Below are 12,093 nucleotides of genomic sequence, written 5' to 3' on the forward strand. Positions count from 1 at the left end.
AAAATCCAGATCACTGGAACTGAGACATTATCTCTGCTTGCTGTGCCGCTCTTGAAGGCTGAAGAATCTGTCCAGACTGCTGTACCTTCTGTACAGTTATTGGATTAATTTTTGATCACAGACCCTTCCCAGTTAGAGTGTTACCTAATGAAAGCCCAGCTAATATCTTCACAGAGTAGATTCAATGGGCAAAACAGCCTCCATTGCTGTAACCATTCATCTTGACTCTAACAGATCTGCACTGAAGGTGAAGATTATTCTTCAGGACCACAACTGACCTACTTCAGTCGGGTTACAATTAAAGAGAAAAAACTATTTTGCAACAGTTATAATGTCTTGAGGCTGAAGATTAACTCTTGATTTCATAATCTAACTTGTTGTGGCCTTTGCACATTATTTGCCTGTCTGCACTCCTCTTTCTCTGTAACTGCAACACGATATTCTGAATTCTGTTCTCTCTTAACTACCAAAACCTACAGCACAATACAGGCCTTTCGGCCCACAATACGGTGCCAAACATGTATTTACTTAGAAATTACCTAAGGTTACACAGAGCCCTCTATTTTTCTAAACTCGATGTCCCTACCCAGGAACCTCCTAAAAGACGCTATCGTATCCGCCTCCACCAGCGTCGCCTGAGGCCCATTCCATGCACTCACTATTCTCTGCATAAAAAACTTACCCCTGACATCTCCTCGGTACTTACGTCCAAACACCTTAAAACTATGCCCACTCATGTTAGCCATTTCAGCCTTGGAAAACGCCTCTGACTATCCACATGATCAATGCCTCTCATCATCTTATGCACCTCTATCAGGACACCTCTCATCCTCTGCCGCTCCAAGAAGAAAAAGCCAAGTTCACTCAACCTATTCTCATAAGGCATGCTCCTCAATCCAGGCAACATCCTTGTAAATCTTCTCTGCAACCTTTCTATAGTTTCCACATCCTTCCTGTAGTGAGGTGACCAGAACTGAGCACAGTACTCCAAGTGGGGGCTGACCAGGGTCCTATATAGCTGTAACATTACCTCTCAGCTCTTAAACTCAATCCCATGGTTGATGAAGGCCAATGCACCATATGCCTTCTTAACCAGAGTCAACCTGTGCAGCAGTTTTGAGTGTCCTATGGACTCGACCCTAAGATCCCTCTGATCCTCTACACTACCAAGAGTCTTACCATTAATACTACATTCTGCCATCATATTTGACCTGCCAAAATGAACCACCTCATACTGATCTGCGTTGAACTCCATCTGCCACTTCTCAGCCCAGTTTTGCATCCTATCAATGTCCCACTGTAACCTTTGACAGCCCTCCATACTATCCACAACACCTCCAACCTTTGTGTCATCAGCAAACTTACTAACCCATCCCTCCACTTCCTCATCCAGGCCATTTATAAAAATCACGAAGAGAAGGGGTCCCAGAACAGATCCCTGAGACACACCACTGGTCACCTACCTCCATCCAGAACATGACCCATCTACAACCACTTTTTGCCTTCTGTGAGCAAGCCAATTCTGGATCCATAAAGCAAGGTCCCCTTGGATACCATGCCTAATTACTTTCTCAATAAGCCTTGCATTGGGTACCTTACTAAATGCCTTGCTGAAATCCATATACACTACATCTTCATCAATGTGTTTAGTCACATCCTCAAAAAATTCAATCAGGCTCGTAAAGCATGACCTGCCTTTGACAAAGCCATGCTGACTATTCGTAATCATATGATGCCTCTCTAAATGCTCATAAATCCTGCTTCTCAGGAACTTCTCCATCAATTTACCAACCACTGAAGTAAGACTCACTGGTCTATAATTTCCTGGGCTATCTCTGCTCCCTTTCTTGAATAAGGGAACAGCATATGCAACCCTCCAATCCTCCAGAGCCACTCCTATCCCCATTGATGATGCAGAAAGCATTGCTAGAGGCTCAGCAATCTCCTCCCTCGTCTCCTACCATAGCCTGGGGTACATCTCATCCAGTCCTGGAGTCTTATCTAACTTGAAGATTTCCAAAAGCTCCAGCACATCCTCTTTCTTAATGTCTATATGCTCAAGCATTTCAATCCACTGTAAGTTATCCCTACAATCACCAAGATCTTTTTCTGTAGTGTATATCAAAGCAAAGTATTCATTAAGTATCTCTGCTATCTCCTCCAGTTCTATACACGCTTTTCCACTGTCACACTTGATTGGTCCTATTCTCTCATGTCCTATGCTCTTGCTTTTCACATACTTGTGTAATGCCTTGGGGTTTTCCTTAATCCTGCTCGCCAAGGCCTTCTCTTGGCTCCTTCCGGCTCTCCTAATTTCATTTTTAAGCTCCTTCTTGCTAGACTTATAATCTTCTAGATCTCTATCATTACCTAGTTTTTTGAACCATACATGAGTTTTCTTTTCTTCTTGCCTAGATTTTCACCAAACTTTGTCCACCATGGTTCCTGTACCCTACCCATCCTTTCCGTCTCCTTGAAATGCATATATGCAGAACTTCACGCAAATATCCCCTGAACACTTGCCACATTTCCGCCGTACATTTCCCTGAGAACATCGGTTCCCAATTTATGCTTCCAAGTTCCTGCCTGATAACTTCATATTTCCCCTTACTCCAATTAAACACGCTCCTAACTTGTCTGTTCCTATCCCTCTCCAATGCTTTGATCACTATCTCCAAAATGCTCTCCCCCGAAAGACCTGACATCTGACCAGGTTCACTTCCCAATACCAGATCAGGTACAGCCTCTCCTCTTGTAGGCTTATCTACATATAGTGTCAGGAAACCTTCCTGAACACACCTAAGAAACTCCACCCCATTTAAACCCCTCACTCTAGGGAGATGCCAATCGATATTTGGGAAATTAAAATTTCCTGCCACTGCAACCCTGATGTGACAGACAGACAGACATACTTTATTGATCCCAGGGGAAATTGGGTTTCATTACAGTCGCACTAACCAAGAATAGTGAAGAAATATACCAATATAAAACCATAAATAATTAAATAATAATAAGCAAATTATGCTAAGTGGAAATAAGTCCAGGACCAGCCTATTGGCTCAGGGTGTCTGACACTGCGAGGGAAGAGTTGTAAAGTTTGATGACCACAGGCAGGAATGACTTCCTATGACACTCAGTTTTGCATCTCGGTGGAATGAGTCTCTGGCTGAATGTACTCCTGTGCCTAATCAGTACATTATGGAGTGCATGGGAGACATTGTCCAAGATGGCATGCAACTTGGACAGCATCCTCTTTTCCGACACCACCGTCAGAGAGTCCAGTTCCACCCCCACAACATCACTGGCCTTACGAATGAGTTTGTTGATTCTGTTGGTGTCTGCTACCCTCAGCCTGCTGCCCCAGCACACAACAGCAAACATGATAGCACTAGCCACCACAGACTCGTAGAACATCCTCAACATAGTCTGGCAGATGTTAAAGGACCTCAGTCTCCTCAGGAAATAGAGATGGCTCTGACCCTTCTTGTAGACAGCCTCAGTGTTCTTTGACCAGTCCAGTTTATTGTCAATTCATATCCCCAGGTATTTGTAATCCTCCACTGACCCCTTGGATGGAAACAGGGGTCACCAGTACCTTAGCCCTCCTCAGGTCCACCACCAGCTCCTTAGTCTTTTTCACATTAAGCTGCAGATGATTCTGCTCACGCCATGTGACAAAGTTTCCCACTGTAGCCCTGTACTCCACCTCATCTCCCTTGCTGATGCTTCCAATTATGGCAGAGTCATCAGAAAACTTCTGAAGATGGCAAGACTCTCTGCAGTAGTTGAAGTCCGAGGTGTAGATGGTGAAGAGAAAGGGAGACAGGACAGTCCCCTGTCGAGCCCCAGTGCTGCTGACCACTCTGTCTGACACACAGTGTTGCAAGTGTATGTACTGTGGTCTGCTGGTCAGGTAATCAATAATCCATGACACCTATTACACCTTTACAGAATCTGTCTCCCTATCTGCTCCTCGATGTCCTTGTTACCATTAGGTGGTCTATAAAAAAACCCCAGTAGCAGTATTGATCCCTTCCTATTCCTAACTCCACCCACAGAGACTCTGTAGACAGCCCCTCCATGACTTCCTCCAACTGTGACACTATCTTTGATCAGCATTGCCATGCCCCTATCTCTTTTGCCTCCCTCCCTGTCCTTTCTGAAACATCTATAGCTTGGGACTCTAAGTAACCATTCCTGCCCCTGAACCATACAAGTCTCTGTAATGGCCACAACACCACAGCTCCAAGTACTGATCCACGCTCTAAGCTCATCTGCTTTGTTCATGATGCTTCTTACACTAAAATAGACACATCTCAAACCATTGGTCTGAGTGCAACCCTTCTCTATCACTGCCTATCTTCCCTCATGCACTGTCTCCAAGCTTTCGCTATTTGTGAGCCAACAGCCCCTTCTTCCATCTCTTCAGTCTAGTTTCAACCACCCAACAAATCTAGTTTAAACTCTCCCCAATAGCCTTACCAAACCTCCCTGCCAGGATATAGGTATCCCTCACATTCAAGTGCAACCCATCCTTTTTGTACAGGTCCCGCCTGCCGCAAAAGAGGTCCTAATGATCCAGAAATCTGAATCCCTGCCCCCTGCTCCAATCCCTCAGCCATGCATTTATCCTCCACCTCACTTTATTCCTATATTCACTGTCGCATGGCACAGGCAATAATCCCAAGATTACTACCTTTGTGGTCCTGCTTTTCAACTTCCTTCCTAACTCCCTATAGTCTGTTTTCAGGACCTTCTCCCTTTTCCTACCCATGTCGTTGGTACCAATATGTACCATGACCTCTGGCTGTTCAGCTTCCCACTTCAAGATGTTGTGGACGTGATCAGAAGCATCCTGAACTCTGGCACCTGGGAGGCAAACTACCATCCGCGTTTCGTTCCTGTGTCCACAGAATTGTCTGTCCGACCCCCTAACTATAGAGTCCCCTATTACTGCTGCCTTCTTCCTTTCCCTACCCTTCTGAGCCATAGGGTCAGACTCTGTGCCCGTAGCACGTGGTCACTGTTGCTTTCCCCAGGTAGGCCATCCCCCCACAACAGTACTCAAACAGGAGTACTTATTGTTAAGGGGGTCAGCCACAGGGGTACTCTCTAGTATCTTCATGATCTTTTGCAATGGCACTCAAACAAGAGCTTTCCTGCCTATCCCCTCATTGTTTCTTGACAAGCAGTAAACCAACACATTTAACCTTGAGGTTATGTTTATAAAAAATATTTAAAAAGTTTGTGTATCACCTCCTTTGAACATCATCTGCCAAGTGAAGGATTATCAGTTAGAGGATCCAAGTGAGCACCAAGGAGTCAATCTTTTTTTAATTCTCCACCATCAATTACACTCATGTGATGCAATTAACTAATTCATGTTCAAAGGTACAATTTAATCTTTGGAATGTGAAAGCAAACTGGAGGAAACCCACACAATCACAAAGATAACGTACAAACTCCTTATAGACTGTGGTGGGAATTGAACGTGTTGCTGGTGGCATAAAAGCATTATGCTAACTCAACACTACTGTGCCATCTTCTAAAAATAAGCCCTTCCACTCTGCATCTGGGGTGGGAAGGTGTCATAAAGCCATTGATGTGCTAGATGCCAGAGGTCCTATAAAACCATAAGACATAGGAGCAGAATTAGGTCATTCAGCCCATCAAATCTGCTCTGCCATTCCATCCCAGATCCTATTCACCTGCCTTCTCACTATATTCTTTGATGCCCTGACCAATCAGGAAAAGATCAAATTTTGCCTTAAATATACAAACGGACTTGACTGCCACTGCAGTGTGTGGCAGAGCATTCCACAGATTCATTTCTCTCTGGCTAAAAAAGATCCTCCTCATCCCTGTTCTAAAAGGTCACCCCTCAATTTGGTGGTTGTGCCCTCTAGTTCTGGATATCCCTACCATAGGATACATCCTCTCCACATCCAACTTATCTAGTCCTTTCAACATTCAGTAGCTTTCAATGAGATCCCCACACATTCTTCTAAATTACAGTGAGTCCAAGCCCAGGAAGTTGCTCCTATTTTAATCCCGTCATTTCTGGAATTATCCTCATTAACCCCCTCTGGACTCTCTCCAATGACAACACATCCTTTCTGAGATATGGGGCCCAAAACTGTTCACAATTATCCAAGTGCAGCCTGACTAGTGTCAAGGAGCTCAGCGTTAGCTCCTTGCTTTTATATTCTATTCCCCTTGAAATAAATGGCAAAACTGCATTTTCCTTCTTTTCCACAGGCTTAATCTGTAACTTAACTTTCTGTGAGTCTTGCACAAGGACTCTCAAGTCCTTCTGCACCTCTGATGTTTGAACCTTCTCCCCATTTAGATAATAATCTGCACTATTGTTCCTTTTACCAAATGCATTATAAGAATGCAAGAAATGGGAGCAGGAGTAGGTAATCCAGCCCATCGAACCTGACTGCCATTCAATAAGATCATGGCTGATCTGTCCGTAAACTCAGCTCCATCTACCTTCCTTTTCCCCAATACCCTTAATTCCATTACTATGTAAAAACCTATCTAACTGTTTCTTAAATATATTTAATGAAGAAGCCTCAACTGCTTCCCTGGGCAGAGAATTCCACAGATTCATCACTCTCTGGAAAAAGTTTCTCCTCATCTCTGTCCTAAATCTTCTCCCCTGAATCTTGAGGCAATGTCCCCTAGTTCAAGTCTCACCTACCAATGGAAACAACTTTCCTACTTCTATCTTATCTATCCCTTTCAAAATTTTGAATGCTTCTGCAAGATTCCCCCTCATTCTTCTGAACTCCAAAGAGTATAGTCCCAGGCGACTCAATCACTCCTCATAGGTTAACCCCTTCATCCCTGGAATCAACCTGGTCAACCTCCTCTGCACTGCCTCCAAAGCCAGTATATTCTTCCTCGAGTACAGAGACCAGAACTGCACACAGTACTCCAGGTGCAGCCTCACCAGTACCCTGTATAGTTGTGGCATGACCTCCCAGCTCTTGAATTCAATCTCCCTAGCAATGAAGGCCAACATTCTGTTTGCCTTCTTAATAACCTGTTGTACCTGCAAGCCAGCTTTTTGCGATTCAGGCACAAGCACTCCCAAGTCCCTCTGCACAACAGCATGCTGCAATCTTTCACCATTTAAATAATGATCTGCTCTTCTATTATTCCTTCCAAAGTGGATGATCTCACATTTACCAACGTGGTATTCCATCTGCCAGACCTTGGCCCACTCACTTAACCTATCCATATCTATATCTGCAGACACTCCTCATCCTCTGTACAATTTGCTTTTCCACTCAGATTGGTGTCATCAGCAAATCTGGCTACACTACACTCAATCCCCTCTTCCAAATCATCAATGTAAATGGTAAACAGCTGCAAGCCCAGCACCGACCCATGTTGCACCCCACCCACCACAGACTGACAACTGGAGAAACACCCATTTATACCAACTCCCTGCCTTCTATTGGTTAACCAATCCACTATCCATGCCAATACACTTCCTCTGACTCCATGCATCTGTATCTTATTTATAAGTCTCTTGTGCAGCACCTTCCAAACATGTGATGAACCCTGCTAAAGATTCAGTGGTGAGTGGGCCCAGTCCATGTAGAGTGGTGCTTTTCCCACTGTTGAAAGGCCTGGACAGAGTGGACAGAGACAGAATGTTTCCTATAGTGGGGAAGGCCAGGACTAAAGGGTACAGCCGCAGAATAGAAGAATGTTCCTTTCAGACAGAGACGAGCCAAATGGTGGCCAACTTGTGGAATTTATGCCACCATCAGCTGTGAAGGCCAAACATTGGGTATATTTAAAGCAGAAGTTGATAGGTTCTTGATTAGTAAGGTCTTCAAAGGTTATGGCTTCACAAGAGAATGCTGTCGAGAGGGATAATAAATCAGCCATGGTGGAATAGTGGAGCAGACTGAATGGGCCAAATGGCCTAATTTTGTTCTGATGCCTTATGGTTTTAAGTTTGCTCAGAAACAACCGACCTAGGATGATTCATACCAAAATGCAACAGGGCACTGCTGCCCGGCCTTGGATTGTCAGTATAAATTCATAATATTATATATGAAGAGATTATGGGTTGTTGGTTTCTTTTCTAGCATCATAAGCTCCAGGGCCAATGGACAAAGTAGATCTCCTTTCAACCAGAGTTTTGCAAGCCTATGAAGCAGAAATCTGGTGGGGGAATAATTCCCATGGAGGAGGGTTGGAACCCAGGGCTAAGCTGACAGCAGCTATACTACTGCAATGGGACAATCATAAACACAAGAGATTCTGCAGGGCTGGTAGGAAGGGGCAAAAGGCAGAATTTTTTAAAAATGTGGGGGAGTGTAAGGAGTACAGGCTGACAGGTGATAGATGAAGCCGGATGAGTTGGAAGGGGTGGGTTAGGGATGGGGGTTGATATAAGAAACTGGAAAGGAATAGGTGGAAGAGATAAAGGGCTGACAAAGGAAGAATCTGATAGGAGAGGAGAGAAAGGGAAGGAAGAAGCGCACCAGTTGCACCAACTACGATCGACATAGTTTCTCAAATATTTCTGGGTGAAAACAGATCTCGTACAGATCAACCGTTGACTAAACATAATGAGGGAAAAGTAGAGATGCTATTGCAACAGCAATCTAGAGACCAAGCATGGCAGGATGATGTTACTGGGACTGGAAGGTTTGAGTAATAGGGCTGGAGCTTTCTCCCTGGAGGGACTTTACAGAAGCTTCTAAAATCATGAAGGCTTAGATAAGATGGACCATGACCTTAGATAAGATGGTCATGGTCCTGTTATGCAGGGTAAGGGAGTCTAAAACTGGAGTGGATAGCATTAAGGTAAGAAGAAAAAGATTTCAAAAGGGACCTGAGGGGTAACTTTTTAAAGTCTAGTGCAGATATCGAACAAGCTGTAGAGGCAGATACAATTACAACAGTAAACAGACATTTAGACAGTACCATGGATAGGAATGGCTGAATACAGGTGTGGTACTGGCTAGCTCAGGCAGGTACCTCAGTTGGCAATGACATGTCGGGCTGAAGGACCGATTCTTTATGACTACATACTGGCACAAAACTTTGTAAAACTGAGCTTAGTTCCAATTTAGAAATGAAGAGCCCATTGAAGTGATGGTGATCACATAACTAAGCAGTCATTTTTGGCTCTTTGGCTACAGGGGAAGTGCCGGAGGACTGTAGAATGGTAAATGCAGTTTCCCTGTTTAAAAAAGGTAATAGGGAGAAACCTGGGAACTATAGACTGGTGAGTCTTACGTCAATGGTATGCAAACTACTGGAAAAGATTCTTAAGGATAAGATCTATGAGCATTTGGAGAAGTACTGTCTACTCATGGATAGTCAACATGGCTTTGTGAAGGGAAGCCTGATTGAGTTCTTTGAAGAGGTAACAAATGAAATTGATGAGGATAGGGCAGTGGATGTGGTCTACATGGACGTTAGCAAAGCATTTGACAAGGTCCCTCATCAGAGACTCATCCAGAAAGTCATGAGGCATGGGATAAGTGGAACCTGGCTGTTCGGATAAAAAATTGGCTTAAAGGAAGAAAGCAGAGGGTAGTTGTGGAAGGAAAGTATTCTGCCTGGAGGTCGGTGACTAGTGGAGTGCCGCAGGGATCTGTCCTGGGACTCCTGCTATTTGTGATTTTTATAAATGACCTGAATGTAGAGGCAGAAGGATGGGTGCGTAAGTTTGCAGATGACACAAAGATTGGAGAAATTGTGGATGGAGCTATAGGTGGTCGAAGGTTACAAGAGGACATAGATAGGCTGCAGAATTGGGCAGAAAAATGGCAGATGGAGTTCAATCTGGACAAGTGTGAGGTGATGCATTTTGAAAGGACAAACCAGAAGGCTGAGTACAGGATTAATGGTCACCTCATTTTAGGAAGGATGTGGAAGCTATGGAGAGGATTCAGAGGAGATTTACCAGGATATTGCCTGGATTGGGGAACAAGTCATATGAAGCAAGGTTAGCAGAGCTGGGACTTTTCTCTTTGGAATGTAGAAGAATGAGAGGGGACTTGATAAGAGGTCTACAAGATTATGAGAGGCATAGATAGGGTGGATAGTCAGTACCTGTTTCCCAGGGCACCAATAGCAAACACCAGAGGGCATATGTACAAAATTAAGGGAGGGAAGTTTAGGGGAGACATCAGGGGTAAGTTTTTTGCACAGAGGGTTGTGGGTGCCTGGAATGACTTGCCAGGGATGGTGGTGGAGGCTAAAACATTAGGGGTATTTAAGAGCCTCTTGGACAGGCACATGGATGAAAGAAAAATGGAGGGTTATGGGGTAGTGTGGGTTTAGTACTTTTTTTTTAAAGGAATATATGGTTGGGCACATCGAGGGCTGAAGGGCCTGTCCTGTGCTGTAATGTTCTACGGTTCATTTAAAAAAAAAGCAAAAGCCCAGTCAGGTAACGAGTGTACTACTGATGTACTCTGGGTTTATAAGTAACTAAAACCACAAAAACTGCCGCAGCCGGCCAGCTTCATCATAATTTCCTCAGGGCCACCGGAATGGACAAACAAAACGCCAGACTTAGAATTGAATCCGAGTTCGATTATTATCCAGAACTTTAAGCAAGGCAAAACCTCCACTCACCAATCAAAGGGGCCTGGCAAAGAGCAGAATGTTCTTTAATTGTCCATGGGTGGTGAAATAGATTCAATCCGATTGGCACCTGACGGGAAAATAATTCGCAAAGCTGCTGGGAATGGAAATGGGGTTGCAAGCAAGGACTGCATGCCCTCCTTTGCTGGGACCATTCCAGGATTCAGTTCCATGTTGCGAAATGGAGGGGCAGCGGAAACAAATTCAATTCAACTTTCAAAGAGGCAAATGAAATACCTAAAAGAAAGCACACATTTGCAGGGCGGCAGGGAAAGAGCAAGGACATGGGATAAATTGAATCACTGTTGGGCAGTCTGCGAGACTGCAGCGCGCCTCCAACCCCTGCGAGTTCAAGTGACCCTCTGGAAGCGGAGGACAACGCTGTCGAAGACGCTGCCTCCGGGGGCGGGGTTGATAAATTGAGACCCTGAAATCTTTCTAAAATGGGCAGCAAACATCCTGTGGTAATGATGCCTTTACAGGTGTTGTGTTACTTCAGAGCGAAAGGCAGTGAAGCATTCCTCAGGTACTCCTCTCTCTGAAACCTTCTCATCGCCCTGTTGTATTGGGGAATTGCACTCACCAGATCGGACTGAAACCCCACCATCAATTGATACAACTGGTGCAAAGACTTCAATGAGATGGTTAGACAAACTAAGTCCCAGCTGGGAATTGCAATATTTAACTCTTCCAGTGACAGGTCGTAGTGAACAATTACGTCCCTCTTGTTTACAAGTTTTGTTAATTGCGCCGTAGGAAATAGCAACCATTAAATACCAATCTCCCGAGTAGATCTATGAAAGAGACCGCGGGGAAGATTCCTATCAAAGGTTCGCAGTTTCTAAATCGCTGCGAAATTAAAATGTTAAGTGTTGTATTTCATGGGTTTTTAGGAGAAAGGCCGTCTTGCCCATTGCAATAATTGCAAGAAAAAAAGACGCCATTCATTCTTACAAGAGGCCCCTTTCGCACAATATAAGGCGCCGCGGTGTTCTCTCTCTCTCTCTAGCATCGAAAAAATCCCAGATACAGCACAGAGCTATACAAGTGTGTTTTGTGTGTGTGTAGGTGTCAGCGTGTGTATGTGCGCGTCACTTTATAATCACAGTGTGTCTCATCGTACTAGTGAATATATACTTAAAAGTCAGTGGCATTTGTCAGTGTGGATGTGAAAAAGTGTCACCCAGAAACAATCTAATTTCTCATTTTGTTTCAAGTTTTTCATTGAACTCTACGGCTCTCAGTAATGAAAGATTAACTGACAGCCAGCCTATTTTACGCGCTGTTCCATCCCGGCATATCATTTAATTGTAACAACGCTCTCGCACCTTAAATTCTTATTTACAATTAGCTGGGGAAGAAATAGCCACCCCGCCACCTGTGATTGACCAAGAGAGATTTGCTATAACTGAACTCGTGTTACGAAAAAATAACATCACCCCCCCCCCCTCCGCTATGACCCAA

General features: G+C 44.3%; 1 protein-coding gene across 8 annotated transcripts in view; it reads right to left on the minus strand.

The window, feature by feature from the left end:
- The window catches only part of LOC132404288 (sialate:O-sulfotransferase 2-like), a 530,890-nt gene that overhangs the window by 518,126 nt on the left and 671 nt on the right, over positions 1–12,093 (minus strand). Inside the window, exon 1 of one of the 8 annotated variants that reach the window (XM_059988463.1) lies at positions 10,621–10,970. The exons of the other annotated variants lie outside the window; for them this stretch is intronic. The gene's annotated coding sequence lies outside the window, so the exon portion shown is untranslated. Of the gene's footprint in view, positions 1–10,620; positions 10,971–12,093 lie in introns of those variants that run through there. 8 annotated transcript variants of the gene reach the window in all.

This window comes from Hypanus sabinus, chromosome 13 (genome assembly GCF_030144855.1).
Source record: "Hypanus sabinus isolate sHypSab1 chromosome 13, sHypSab1.hap1, whole genome shotgun sequence".
Taxonomy (NCBI): Eukaryota; Metazoa; Chordata; class Chondrichthyes; order Myliobatiformes; family Dasyatidae; genus Hypanus; species Hypanus sabinus.